The sequence below is a fragment of the Halichoeres trimaculatus genome, unplaced genomic scaffold, assembly GCF_033239565.1.
Source record: "Halichoeres trimaculatus isolate MK-OKI-2021-1 unplaced genomic scaffold, fHalTri1.1 fHalTri1_scaffold_6, whole genome shotgun sequence".
NCBI lineage: Eukaryota > Metazoa > Chordata > Actinopteri > Labriformes > Labridae > Halichoeres > Halichoeres trimaculatus.
Window position 1 is genome coordinate 13,364,639 of NW_027437184.1, and position 15,346 is coordinate 13,379,984.

Sequence of the window (15,346 nt, forward strand, 5' to 3'; positions counted from 1 at the left end):
TGTTCAGCCTCCAGTAGTACAGTCTGCACAGCCAGCTGTAGTGTAATTAATATCTCATTAGTGTAAGCAATAATGACTATCCCACAGTCTTGCCTGCCCTTTCTCTCCCCCTCTTTCTGTCTCGCTGCTTGTGTGCTTATGCATCTCTTTTACCCCCCACCCCTCCTCATCTCACCCTCCTCACCATCATTGCCCTGCTGCAGGGAAGTATCCACGTCCCCGAAAAAAAAAAAAAAAAAGAAAAGCCATCACAACAAACAACAATTAGCTTCCTGTTGACAGGGAGAATTGTAGACTCATCTCCTGCAAATTACCCCATGCTGAGGAATGGGCTAGTGAGACCGTCACTTCAGGTGTTCTTTAATGAACCGACTTTATTGGAGCTAATCACTTACTGGCACGTGTGAGCATGGAATCACACACTTACAGCAACTCAGTCACACGCCAAACAGTTAGGACAAAACATCATCATCTGAAACTCCTACAGTTTAGTAAGAGACAGTAAAAGTTCAATCTTTGCATTTATTACAACTTCATGCAATGAAAATGTGATTAACATCAAGTATATTTTTCCCTTTTAAGTGAGAAAATTGTCAAATCTGACAAACGGAAAGATTAAGGCACTTTTTTTCACAAGTTTGGGGAAAAGTCTTCCATCAATCTAGACTCTGATAATTAACTGAGAGGGTTTGATTTTTCCTTTGGCCGTCAGTTTTTCTTAAGATATTTATTGAAACACAGCTCTTATGCCCTGACATTTTGAGCACAAGAGCGTGAAATTCTCTCCACCCTGAGTTTCCTGAGTTAATGTGCCTTTCGCTCTCTCACGGCACCACATCCATCTACTGCATATTTTATCTCTCTTTCTCTTCCCTCGCTTTCCTTCTTCACTCCTTCCCCCCATCTATCTTGGTGCGAGTCCTTCTCTCTATCACTCAAACTTCAGTAATGTTCCAGATAAGAAGTTCGACTTTGATCGCTTTCTGACTTGGAGCGCAGCTCTGCTCCTCACTTCTCATCTCGTTTGCCATTTCATTCGGCTTTGGCGCAGTCTAATTTCCAATCAGCTCAGAGCGTCTTTTCCACATGTTCATTATGCATCACTGAAAGCTGATGAGAACTTTATAGGGCTCCTCTTTGATATAAAGTTGCATTACATTAAGCCAAGTCATACACATAGTTTGACTGCTTTTTTGTCCTTAAATCAGTGCTATGATGGAGAATTGGATGAGTTTTAAAGGTGGCGTCTGACCTCATTCATCATCAGATTTAAATTTATGTCATGCACTGGCAACCATCTTCACCTCTTCCTTCATTTCTTCTTTATTCACTTAAGTTCTCTCACAGGAGGGGACCATTATGAATCTGAAATACTTTAGATGGGGTATAGAAATGGAAGGGTAACCAACAATCTGATACGACCATAGGCTTCTGTCTGGTTCTGAGCATCGTGGTTCTGAAATCATGCAGAAATAAAATGACCAAGCGCACAGAAAGAACAAACCTACAATTTTAGAGTCCACTGTGATGGAGTAGCTTGTTTTCATTGGCCTCATTTTGATACAGTGAATAGAGTGCATTGCATTAGCTGAGTAGTGATATCAGGTGTTTTATTCATGCCTGATCATCAGTGGTTTGTACTTAGCACTCTCAACAGCCGAAAATTACCATGCAAACAAGTTTTAGACCAGGTACCACCATACCAATAGAGTATTGTTAATGTGTCTAAATTGCAGGTGAAAAAATCTAACACAAAGAAAACTGATTTTAGTCTTAATAGTTTTAGAAACTACTGCAGGTTTGTTTTGTTAGCAGAGGACGGAGTCGGTGTAGTCTGAAAGATCCAACCTGGCAGCGCCTTGATGATATATAATACAATTAAAAGCAGTCCCAGCATGCAATCTTTTCTTTCAATATCAAGGAAGCTAAATAATTTAACACCTGTCTCATTATGAATAATTAATCTATTAAATGCAAACCCATCCCCTCTTCTATAATGCAGCCTTTATATTGCAGGGAGACACTTTCAATCACTAAATGTTCTCCCTAATTGTGTAAACACTGTCAGGGCTTTTTACAAGATGGATCAACCCATTAGAGGGTCAAATCTCGAGCTAAGACCTTTACTGTTTGCACACAATGCTATTATATTTTAATGTTCTGCGTGGTATTAAGTGGTCTTTTTTGTTTAAGGTGCCAAAGTGTGTATAATGTGAAAAATAAATGAGGGATGTGGTCTGTTTTAACAAAATCTGCACAGGTTTGGAAAAGAAAGCTTAAAAGTCAACAGTGTAAACATTTGACAAGATTTTAGAAAAGCTGTTGACTCAGTGTTGTGAGAGTGAGTCAGAAGGTTATCACATCACACCTTTGAGATCAGTCAGCCCTTCAATAATGGCTCAACTTCAATGTTAAGCAGATTTTTTCACAGAGGTGTCACCAGTCTTTGCTACCAGATTCGGAAGAACAACTACAGGGAATATTATCATCTAAAAAGTCTGCATTCTGCTTTTCAGCTCTTTGTAATTATTACAGCAATTCAAATATTGTACAGCACGGCTACAAATTACTGAAGCATTATCATTTCTGTAGAGGAATTTGTCATCAGCAGAGTTGTGCTAAGAAATGAAAACTGATTAGAGGCCCATGGTTCTGTTATATTATAGAAAAAAAAAACAACTAATCATGAAGTCTTTCAGCTGAAGAGGCGAAAAATTATGTATACATGAAGCAGCATCCCCAGACATTCAACCACTTTAGTCGATAACACTCATAACACTCAAGCATGACAATCCATTCTTCACAGCTTGTAAGTCAACAGCAATGCACATCACGTGTGAGCTGAACAGCCCCACACACAAAAAAACTGCTTGGTTATACTGGGGGGACTTGATTCACTTTCAATATCAATGCATACAATATACGTAGAGGATGTTTCAACAAGATGCTCAGTTTCCCCTTCGGCCCCTTTTTTCATCAGCCAATCAAGAGGCTGAATAAGAGGCTGCCTCTAGTGTATCTTAAACTTGAATGGTTTCATATTCTTAACCAGACAAATCCCTGGGTGCAATGCGAAATGACTGCAGTATCGAAGTTACAGATAATAAATCATCCCCAAACAAACTACTCTAAGATGTCAGGTCGTAAAGAATGAGTAAAGCCTCCTATACAACCTTTATTTACATTGAATCATACCTAGTTTGACTGGGGCCCATTCCATGTCCAAATCCCAGTTCACATCTATAAAGCAGCAGTATGTCCCAGTTTCAACTAATGAAATATCAAAACAATGCACCATGCTTGCAGCACTTTTTGTGTATGTCAATCGATGTTGTTGCCAAGTCTGTTGTTCTTTTAAGCAACAAAGAAATTATCTCTGATGCGCCAAAAGTCAAAACTGAAAACTGATTTGTTTGACCATGTGGCAGCTTAGCCAGTTTTTTTTTGTCTACAGTGTGCTGCACGTGTCCAATTTGAGTCTGCATGGTGCAAATACCATCCCATACAGCAAATTTGAAAATGAGCAATTAATTAGCACGTTAATTTAGGGAACCTTTACCATCGTGTTTTAGCACAAACCAATCTTTTGTTGAGGGAACTCTACAGCAGGCCTTTTACACCTCAACGTTTGAAATGTACTCAGACAAGGCAAGTGATACTAACATCACTGCCCCACATGCTACTGAGTTTCTGAACATAGATTAGCTGATCATGAGAGAAATAATTTTTCAGTCTTTTCAGGCACTCACCGCATAGTGCTGAAAGTGAAAGCACTATGAACTTTTACATGTGGGGGGAAAAATAGGAGGTCCCTGTCTCATGGTATGTGTGTTTAATTGTACCTTAATGACTGTAATTTTATGGTGCTAATTGCTTCTCTGAATGCTTCATATTTAATGACACTGTATATCCAAAGGCACATCCAGTATTGAAAATGAACACAAGTGTGTTGAATTGTTATTATTATTATTATTATTATTATTATTATTATTATTATTATTGCTTACATTTGCTGTTACTGCAATAAACTTTAAAAGTTAAAATAACCCAAGCAATGAAGTCTTTAAAAAATTTTTTATCCCAGTCGTTTCTGTGGCTTCAAGTTTTTGTTGTTGTTGTTGTAGTTTTAAGAGAGGCTTTATGAGGTACCAGTCAACAGTTAGTGTATTACTCACAGGAGATGTTGGGTCGTTAAAAACTAGCCAGTGTATCAGTGTTCTGTCCAGCTGTGCTTCTTTGCTGAAAATGTGTAGATTTGAACTCCACATGCAGTGATCCCGGTGACGCGCGTTACTCTGATTTGACCACTTTTTTCTGTAAGGACTAATCTAACGCGTTACTATTTCCAGCTCAGTAGTCAGACTTAAGTTACTTAACTAAGTCACTGTGCGTTACTGTCCTTTTCATTTTTCTTATCTGCTTCTTTCTTGCGTCTCAGGGAGTGACGGAAGTCGCATAATCATTACGTTTTCGGCGTGAGGACAACTCACGTGTGATAGCAGTCAGCGACACAAACGCAAACAAAAGAGGGGGGCTTGAGAGAGATACGCGTTTTCTACGAAGAAATACAGTCACTGTTTGGAGTTTGTGTCAGCTAAAGGTTCGTTGAACAGCCTGTGCTGCCAATTTACTTACTGAAACATTTAGGAATCTATTCGAGAGAGACCAGCGCACTGCGGCCATAATGCTTGAGAAGTTGTTTGACTTTTACCTGGGAGAAAGGTGAGTCCTGTCTTTCACTGTAGCACCCTCTATTCCATGAGCTGAACCCTCCGTTTAGCATAAATCCATCGTTAACGAGTAGAACAACATGACGTAGGCTGCATGCAACGAGGCACCCGGTGATAAGCAGAGGCGTGCCCAGACTTTTTAGACTTTATTGCCTGAGCATATGGAGGACCAAAACTGCCAAAATTAAAAATAAATAAAAATGAAAACGAAAATAAAAAGATGTATATAAGTAAAGGATGTAAAGTAGTGAGGATTATGTAAGCACTCCAGTTACATTTATTTTTGCTTATTGTATTACACATGCAGGATCAATGGGCTACAGCTTTATCAGAAAAAAAAAGAAACTGATAAAAACCAATCTAGACCAAAACAATGTTTACAAAAATTGAATCTAAAATTGAACTGAATAGTGCTGTAGTGCACCAAAAATAGTACTGTTCTTTAGTTGTATTTTGAAATTCAAAATGTATAAAATGAACATTTTTTGTTGTTTAATTGTACAGTAAACATTTCTCAACTACTCATATTACACTAATGTTATTTATAATATTAATCACAATCGCACAATTTTGCCAAATCATGCACCTACAGGTGTTGTTGGCTGCTGAATGTAACTAATAAAGTTACTTGTAATTTAACTTAGTTACTTTTAAAATCAAGTAATTAGTTAAGTAACTAAATTACTTTTAAAGGAGTAATCAATAATTGAATTTCGTCTTCAAGGTAACTGTGGCAACACTGTCCACATATAAACAGATAAGCCTGAGCCAAAATGTTTCTGAAAAAGTGCTTGTTCAGATTCTTGCATACAGATTTAAAAAAAAAAAAAAGGAAACATTGTAACCAATATAAGAAAATCTATTTTCCTCAGAAAATGTGGATCTTTTAATACAGTGCTCAACAAAACAAAAATATATATATAGATATATAGAAAAATATATAGATCAGTAAAGTTAGGAGTCCCTATGTAGAGTGATATTTCATCTTGTACTCACACTGGAAACCAAGATATACCCTGTATTGATCCCTATCAGACAAAATACTGCTCAATGCAGTCACTTGACTTCATCATTTCTTGATGCCTGTCTGCAGTTTTGAAATTGATGCATCTCATGTTTCTTCACTCAGTGCTGTGGCCAGCAGTTACAGCCCCATAAAACAGAAAGACACATGAGTATAAATATGCATGTGTTCATTTACATACATGCATGTTTATGGAGCTCCTGTTAATGTAAGATCGGTTGTCACGTCAAAGATGAATGCAAGCTCAGCTGTCAGGAAAAGCATCAGTCAGACGGGTCTTAACATCTGCAATCAGTCACAGCATGTAGCGTTCGATTATTTGACGTCCCTCTGAGATACTTCCAACCAAGCTCATAGCTCAACTGCAGGAGGTAAAGTCATTCATCCAGCAACTTCTGCAACACAGTCCCCTGCTTTTGAACAAATCTCACAGCTAATTGTTCAACGGGCTGTGCTTGAAGTGCCTATGCAAGCATCAGAGAAATTTGAGTTTTGTTCTGAGCTGATCTCTGAGGTCTGATCTTACAATAACTATCTCTTCTTCCTTGTCTGCTGGGTAATGGGACTAATAAATGATGCATTAAAGAGTTTGTGGGGAGAAAATAAAGGAAGACAGAGATGGAGGGAGGCTGGGAGAAAGGGAGAGACAGAGACAGGCAGAAGCTGTGTGTATTCTCCAGTGTGCCCGAGCAGCGCAGGTCTGGCAGGCGCTGGGAAGAGAGGCAGGATGGGAAGCTGATCGATTGCAGCTTTATCTCCTGGAAACTTAACAGAATAAGAGTGAGTGAGAGAGGAGTCCACTAACCACAGATCCAGTCATGAGAGCTGTGAGTGCAGAGCCGACATATACTCTGATACACATTCTTTCAAATAGAAAGTTGAGAGATTGATTTGAAAAAAAAAAAAAAAAAAAAAAAAAAAAAAGGTGCTGAGAACTTTCTTCCCAAACTTATAGGAGTACTTTTTTTTACAGACACCAGCACAATGCTGTGTGCTACACTGAGTTTAGACGCAATATTTTACTTTTTCATTTGACAGTTTCCTGTTCTTGCACTTTCTGCATCCCAAGAGCAGTCAACTAACACTTGAGTGTATTCTCTCAAAAGTATCCAGAGGGGTTGATCCTTCCTTTTGGCAAAGACAGAATAAAAATTAGGATGATAAAATAGGACAACACAAAGCCACTTTGCATTTTACATTAACCACACCAGGATATAAAATAAGAAAAAAAATGGAAAAAAACAGCAACTTAGAGCACTGCACACACCTGCATGTTACTATGACTCCATCAGAATATGAAGAGCTCTGCACAGCCACAGTGTAAACAACAAACTTTATGAGACAATATGAGTGCACAAACAGTGCAGTCATAAAACATCATTAGAAAACAAAAAGAACAAGGCACACAGTTTGTGTGCATCTTACAATAACTGAACTTGAGTATAAAAAGAGAACTGCACACATAAACCCCATAAATCTGTAACATGTCCAAAACTTGTGTCCTAGATACAGGGGAAACAGGCAAACAGCTGAATGCATATAACATTAACTACACCAGAGAATGTAGCAGTAAGTGTACCAGGATGAGTTACAAAAAATAGCATAACACTCCACTGCACGTGACAGTAAGGTCATCAGCAAATATCATAACTTCACACTTCAATCAAATCATGCATTGTGATGCACACAGCTATCGTGCATCTTACAGCAACTTTATTAGGACATGAAAACTACTTGGTGCACAGAAACAGTACCTTTTACAAAAGCATTATTAGACAATGAAGAAAACCACAACCCACAATAATAGTGCATATAACTTGTTAGACCAAGAAAACAACAGTCACAGTGCAAGAAAAAAAAAAACTTCACATAGCCACAGTGTATACTCCATTACAATTTAAAAAGAGAACTGCTGCCCCAGTGCATATTACAGCAACTTACTTTAATGAATTTAATCAATGCGCACAGCAACATGCGGAGGTATTATGTTGCAGTGCATCTTCATCTGTGTATGAAAAAACCTTTTTAGAGCTACACTGCATTGAAATAGTTTCATCAGAATGCTAACAGAGCACTGCACACAGCCAAAGTGCACGATATGATATCTTCTCCAGAGCAGAAAAAACCGGAGCGCGCGCTGCAACACTGCGTTTTGATAATGATGAGAAATGCACAGCACCTGTGTTCATGATATAGGGATTGAACCCAAACATCAAAAGATAGCTGCACACATTGAAGTATAAAAAATAATCTTGTTTTACATTCAGGTAGGTAACAAGCCATGCAGAGCTTTTCTCCACAGTCATTCTACTTCTCTATCTGAATGAGGGCCTCCTTTTCCCTGAGCTTTGGCTTTGAGTTAATGCCTGATGAAAATCCAGGAAGGTCATTTTTTTAACATGCAATTTCTTTGCATGAGAAATTAGCTATCATAAAGAGTACTGTTGTATTCTTGATGATAGTTAATTTGGTTAATGATGATCTTCTTTACCTGTGGAACCTAGCATTTTTAGTTTTTAGCCTCTCCTCATAAATGGCTGCATTAACTGCTAAACAAAAGAAAAAAATAACTTAATCACTTCTCTCCTTTATAAGTGCCATTCTTCCTTACCTCACGAAAATAAATCTTTTTGATACACTCAGTGGTTTCTATGCAGACTTTAAATAAGCCACTGTGCACAGATTAAGTATCTTTCAATAGAAAGTCCAATGTTTTAATCTCCTGAATTAAAACACCAAAGTGTTAACCTTTACAACAAACAGCTGTCGTCAATTTGAGTCTGTCAGGCAACTTAACTTATAGACATGCCTGTACACACACTTGGAGAAAATAGTTATGCACATGCACAGACTCCCACTGTATTCTTAGCACGATTCCACAAACAGCCGTTAATCACATGCGCTCCTTGTGTGCGGCAGGGTCCTGATCCACCACACTGTCAGTAGTTTCATGCAGAGGCCTGCTTTAAAGAGACGAGACAGGAAATGGGAATCTGTTCAACCAAGGCATATTGGCAAATTATAGTCCCTCTCAGCATCCCAGCAGACCCTGGGTGGCATTTTTATTGCTGGAAATAAGGTTGTAAATGAAAAAAAGGATATAGAGTCGAGGATGTTGAGAACAGGTAAATGCATCGAAATCAGAAGAACTGTTTTAGCTACTCACTTTCATTTGCAGGGGATTTGGTTCCAAAAAGGAAAAGTGTGTGAAATTGAAAAATAAGTGAACACTGATGGTATCGTAGCTTTGGAAAATGAATCTAAAATGTGTTGCTAATGTGTCTCACAGCACAACCGCCAAGAGTTGCACCTGTTTCTCTTGCAACTGCTTTTCTCTCCCTGTCAGACCTGATAGTTCTTGTGGTGAATGTAACAGCACCACAGGTGAGGTGTGTGGCACAATTTATGGGTCCTGTCATATACAGCATAACCAATTTTTATCAGTCATACAGATTTTATATTGAATTCATTTGGGCCTGTCTTGTAAAATAAAATGAAATAGTAATTTAGGCAAAGACAAACAGGCTCCAGGATAAAATGAATTCTTTGTTCTTACGAGGTTATTAAACTGAAAAGGTAAGGCCCACTGTGACATATGAATTTCATATCCACACATAAAGGAAAGACTTGAGATTTATGTCTCTCACTCTGAGATACAGGGCTCTGAGATACAGAGCTCTGAGATACAGGGCTCTGGGGTGACAATACATATTGATGCTGTTCTGTTGCTCAGGGTCCAAAATGTGTGAAATTTAAGGACCTTAAGGTCCTCCCCACGGATGGAATTCAGATTGCATTGCTTGGATAGAGCAGTTCTAGCCAGTATGCACAGGGATGCACACACACTTAAATCTCCTAAATCTTCAGTGTTTTAACTTCTGTCGAAGCCTGTGATGTTTTTAGTGTAATCCTCTCTTTTCTTCCATATATGGTCACCTCAGAGAAAAGCAAAAACTGAACCATAGCTTGATTTTACCGCCATGTGTTCCTTGCATTCACTAAAGTGATGTCTCCATCCAACACAGGACTTGAATCTCCAGGCAGTGACAAGTGGTAATGCTTTTGTCCAGGACGGAAGAACATCAGTCTGAACCAAGGACATCACCCAGAGGAAGTCCAAATGAAAGGACACCAAATCCTCGATTCAGTCTTCTCCTGGGCCAGTCGCTATGATTGAGGTGAGGCCACCAACCAATCAACACATGATACCAGACACACCTGAGCCCAGTTCCCTCATTGCACGCCTTGCTGCAAATAAATTCATGCAGTTATCCATGCCTGCAGGCCACATTTGCAAAGCTGACACATAGAGAAAATAACCCAAGAAACGACTGCCAGCTTGGCCAACCAAAAAGTTGGGCAACTTGTCTGTCAAGGGGAGACACTCTTTCGAGGCAACCTGTAGGCAGGATGACCAAATACTGCTGACTGTGCTCTTCAGCAGGTTTACTAATACACAACTATTATTGTCTGAAGTCCAGCTCATAATAAGAGGTTATTAGATATTGAAAGTATTTCAGTGTTTTTCAAGGTTTTAAAATGTGAGTGACCCGAACACTAAAAGTTAATCAGGACAGGTCACTGACTCTGCATCTTCCCGTCCTTGTTACTCATGTCTCCAATCTTTTGACATTGTCATGATGGCAATAGTATTTTACTCTGAAAACCTTAGAAAAGCCCTCATATAACCCCAAAACTATGTGTGAGTTTGATGTGGCCTCCTATGTCAGGCACAACCACTCGCCTTTTTCAGTAAATAACACATGGACGTACATTACCAAGGTTTGTTTGAGGAAATGTTACTGCACAAGCAGGGCCCTGTCTGTGTATCCATGCACACAGACTGGGCTCAAGACCTTTGACATCCCGAGGCAGCCTGAGGTCTTGAGGAAGGTTTATGTTTTGACACAGTGGACCCAGAGCAGAGCTGATAATGAGTTGAGGGATGTGGTTATCCTTGCGTGCTGCCAAGCTTCACAGAGCACCGAAAATAAAAAGTGAGTCTGTGCCCTCTGAAGGCCTTGACCAAAAAGAAAGTGAAAAAGGGTTGTCATTGTTACATCCATGTCTACTTGTTAGAATGCATTTAAAGAAATACATTGACTTTCAAAATCAAGCCGTTAAAACATATAAAATCATTTGTATTGTTTCTAATAATCCAGTTGACTCCAAATTTTAGAGGTTGAAATAAGACAATGGATTAAGACAAGATCATTTTTTTAATGCCAAACTGAAGCTTAACACAAGTTATATAATCAATTTACAAAACCTGAATAGCACACACACCGTAACCAAAGAGAATATCTCAGGATCTATCTACCGAATTCATTCATCTATTTCTAAGATCAATCCTGTCACCTTGATCAAGTGTTTTGCAGAGCAGTGTTCAGTGTTTCCTTGGTCTAAAGAAGACAAAGTCTGGCCCTGGTGTATTGGAGCCATTGATGTATCAGAAAGGAATAGGTACATTTCGGGTGAAAAGGTTATCATGAAAAATTACTTGCTGACTTAGAACCCCAGCTGGAAATTTTTTGTTCTGAAAACTTCCTGAAAATTTGGCCAAGAATGTTGTTGTAATGATATCAGCAGGAAGTTTTCTTTAAGATTTTAAAATGTTACAGGATAATGTTCTCTGAAAACATTCTAAAAATGTTTGTAGATATCCTTCTAAAAATGTTTGGTGACAGCTTTGTTAGATTATTAAGTGACTAGATTTTAAGAATGTCATGTCCTAATGTGCACTGCAAATACGTTGTTCGGTACATACTGTGGAACACAGGAAGGAAACTTGATATCTAACCTATTCCACACAGAGGTTCAGAGAAAAAGCTGCATGTTTTGTTTTATTTTTGTGTTTTGTTTTTTTGTTGTTGGGATGAGTCCACTTGAGTCACACAGAAAAGTTAGTGCACATATGGTAGCAAGGCTATACATACTCTTATCTCAAACAATATTCTCGATGCAGAAAAAGTTTGGGGATTCAAAGTTTGTATCTTTGCCCTGGAGTCTTTTTTCCCTCCTACCAATTCCAAGCCATGGCACTTTGGACCTTGTAACTATATAAGAGCTTGCTCTCTCTCTCACACACACACACACACCATGATTCACAACCTGTTCCATTACCTCTCAAAGGAGTTGTTAGACAGATAATGAAGTCAGCAGTCTCGAGGATAACTAGTGGTTTTTCAGTGTAAACAAGTCACTGTCTCTTCTGCTTTAGAATTCACTTTATCCCATCAAGGATGTCCTCTAAAGCAGCCTGCAGGCTTTAGAGCTGGCAGGCTAGAGCGGCTTGAAAATTTGCTTCACTTCAACTCAATTGGGCTGTTTGACAGAAGAGAGAAAAAAGAAAGAAGGGAGTGAGAAAACTGAACAAAAAAAGGTTTGTGTGCAGATAGAGCTGGAGAGATTTGGTGTCCACTAAACACTTGGCAGTCTTTCAAATAACGGGTCAGCTTCAAGTTATGCCTCTCGTTTATGAGGTGATCAGCATAAAAGTTTGGGAGTTTATGGAGATAGCATTTTTTAAAACAGCTGTTGTAAGGAGTTTTCAAGTGAGTGATAAAATGTGTAATAAAAGCGCAGAAAATCAAAGATTTAAAATTAATTGAACATAATTAAAGTCATAATAATGTATGATATACAGTGGGGTACAAACAATGAGTTTTACATAATGTATTAATAAACACAGCTCATTAGGAAGCATACAGCAAAAATGAATAAAACAGAGATTTGAAGGTTTGGTTTTGGCTTTTTGTTTTGTGCATTTCTGGGTTTTGGATTTTCATGTGTATCTTGAGTTTTTTGTTATTCTTTGTGATTCTTGTCTTTTGTTTCTTGTGTTAATCTTAGTTATTCTTCTAGTGTGTTTTCCCTTGTTTCTCCTGATCACTTTGTTGCTCCCCGTGTTTGGTTTAGTACTCATTGTGTTTCCCTCCTCTTTGATAGCTCCTTATGTGTTTCACCTGTGTTTTCTTTCATATCTGTGAAAAGAAAACACAGTTCCCATGTTTATTTGGTCTCAGGCCATGTCAACTTGTAGCCGGGTATTTGGGCAACGGCATATATTTTTATATGTTTACGCCCGTAATCCACACAAAACCGCAGCTTTACATCACTAAAAACATTGTTTCCTGTAAACTTCAGCCAAAGCGAAGATTTTGGAAAACTCCGGCTTCATGCCGGCTTCATGCCGGCTTCATGCCAGTAAACAGAATTTTTGGTTCTCAAACGTCACAGCAGAATGAGGAGGGCTCATTCTGACACAGCTGACACAGGTTTTTCGTATGAAAAACACTGTCCATTATGGGTTTGACATGCCTCAAGCCACACTTATCAGCGGATTAGTCTGCTGCGGGCTACTGGGCTAAAATATTATTGAGAACAAACAAGGGGGGATATTCATTTTTGAAAATACCTGGCAAAGTGTTGACGTGGCCTTAGTCTCTGTGTTTCTTGAGTTCCTTGGTTTATTGTATTCTGTCGACGTCATCTGTTGTGTTCTCCCTCGAATTTCCTCCGCTACCTTATTTGTACATTTTTTTAGTGTTTTGAATATTTTGATTTTTTGATCTCTTTATGATTTTGGACTTAGAGTTTAGTTAAAAATAAAACGTTTTATCAAACTGCGACAGGATCCTCTTCCTTGTTTTTCCAGTGAATTTCCTGACAGCCACAGATTTATAAAAACACCAAATGCCCACAGAAGTTTGCAGGGACACACTCACGCACACACACGCTCGCTCACAGTCTGCAGTTCAGCATCGTGGTGATGGTTACGGTGAAACTTATGTGTTTACGACAGCAGGCCACTAACAGTACCAACTCAAAGCCATAGCAGCTGGAGTCTGGCAGGTCCACAGCAGCAGGCCGTCCACAGCACCAATCCAGAGGAACCTTTGAGACAAACTCAGAGACTCCCAGAGAGATATATGGTCAGTAACTATAATCGGACATTAAGATAAGAAGTTAGACTGACAAATAGAGGAGAGAGGAAAACAGGTGTGTCAGTTTCCACCCAACAGTCTAAACCTGTAGCAGAATAACTAAGAGCTAATTCAGACTTGTTCCATCTCTAACTATTCCATCTCTAACTATTCATTCCGTAATCTTTATCAAAAAGGACAGTTGAAAGTCTACTCTTGAAAGTAGAATCTGTGTCTGCCCCCCGGACCTCAACTGGTAGGTGATTCCAAAGAAGAGGAGCCTGATAACTAAAGGCTCCACCTCCCATACTACTTTTGGAAACCCTAGGTACAACGAGCAGGCCTGTGTACTGAGAACACAGTGACCCAGACAGATAGCACGGAGCAGTTAGCTCTTTAAGATAGGATGGCCCGATGTCATTAAGAGCTTTGTAAGTCAGAAGAAGAATTTTAAACTCTATTCTAGATTTTATAGGTAGCCAATGTAGAGACACCAACAGTGGACGGATGTGCTCTCTCCTCCTGGTCCTAGTCTGAAGCATTTTGAACCAGCTGAAAAGTCCTAATAGACTTATTAGTTGCAATAGTTCAGCCTGGAAGAAACAAAAGCATGGACTTGTATCTCAGCATCACTCTGAGACAAATGAGGCTAATTTTCCTGACAGATTTTCAAGCATATTATCATAAAAGAATATAAAACTGGGGGTTGTCTGCATAACAACAGATACCTGCCTGCGAATAATTTCATCCAGTTTAAGTTTAACAAAACAAGAAGGGATTGAGACCTTTTTTGGCAGGTACAATAGTCTTGTCATTTTGACAAGTTTACCCGATAGCTGTACTTTCATGTGCGACTGTAAACCGAGTGGTTTACAGTCAAGAAGGCTCACTTCACAGCAGCTCAGCTACAGAAAAACAATTATATGCACTCAGAGCATGACAAATGCATGCAACAACATAATTATGGAACTAATTATTGACATTTATGTTCAGCACCAACTAATTTTCTCATCCATTTCTAACATCAGTCATGGCTTATTATTGCATTCCCTTCCAAAATTTGTACCTATAGAAATAGTATTAGTGACTTTCAGGTAAGCAGTTTAGTGGTATGCACGTGGAAAATAAGATATTATTGAACTAGGTCAAGAATGTTCTGTGCTCCAATTGGATAATTAGCTTCCACAGTCAGTTGCCTTTTATGTGCCACATCCTGCCAGTTACCCCGCTTCACTATCGCTGCTTATGAAGCTCCATCAGAATGCAGTCATGAATAAAAATAGGATTCACTCCCTTTATTTGCTTGTAACAAGACAACAAATCAGCATCAAATAAATGACTTGGTGTTGGCACTAAAGGAGCCAGGAGAAAAAGACGTGAGCCAGGGGATCAAAGGCAGCCACACAGACGGGAGTTTTCCTTAAGCTAAAGACTGGAGGGAATTAAAGTCAAATCGAGTCCTCATTTGTTTCATCTGTCTGTGCAGTAGCAGAGCAACCCCTGTGAACACTTTGCATCTCAGGCTAATTGTTCACCGTCACAGGTGATCGGTTTTAGACAAAACACATCCCACTGTCAACAAACAGACTGCAGGTGGAGTTAAATATTTGTCTGCCAGCAGCTGCTGCACTGTTGGATGACATTACCAGCTTGTCAAAATGTCTACC

The 15,346-nt window shown here is 39.0% G+C and overlaps 1 long non-coding RNA gene across 1 annotated transcript in view; it reads right to left on the reverse strand.

Moving 5' to 3' along the window:
- Positions 1–4,480, reverse strand: part of LOC141791529 (uncharacterized) — a 78,345-nt gene extending 73,865 nt beyond the window's left edge. The window contains exon 1 of the long non-coding RNA XR_012598325.1: positions 4,176–4,480. This is a non-coding gene — a long non-coding RNA (uncharacterized LOC141791529). The remainder of the gene's footprint in view (positions 1–4,175) is intronic.
- Positions 4,481–15,346: the final 10,866 nt, after the last annotated feature.